Raw genomic sequence first — 232 nt, forward strand, 5'->3', positions numbered from 1 at the left:
TTTTATAATTCATTCATGCAATGATTATAGTCTATGCTCTATTTTACATTTTTTAACACATCAACTATTACATGAGCATATATGCTATGCATTTAGTTTTCAATAGATATAATTCTTGAATCCTTAGACTTAATTGACGTGTTGTTTTCCTTTCTACAACGCCGCCCAATAAAGTCTTATGGCTTATCCTACTATAAGTTTAGATCAAACTATATTTTTTTATAAAAATAAA

This window comes from Cicer arietinum, chromosome 4 (assembly GCF_000331145.2).
Source record: "Cicer arietinum cultivar CDC Frontier isolate Library 1 chromosome 4, Cicar.CDCFrontier_v2.0, whole genome shotgun sequence".
Lineage (NCBI taxonomy): Eukaryota > Viridiplantae > Streptophyta > Magnoliopsida > Fabales > Fabaceae > Cicer > Cicer arietinum.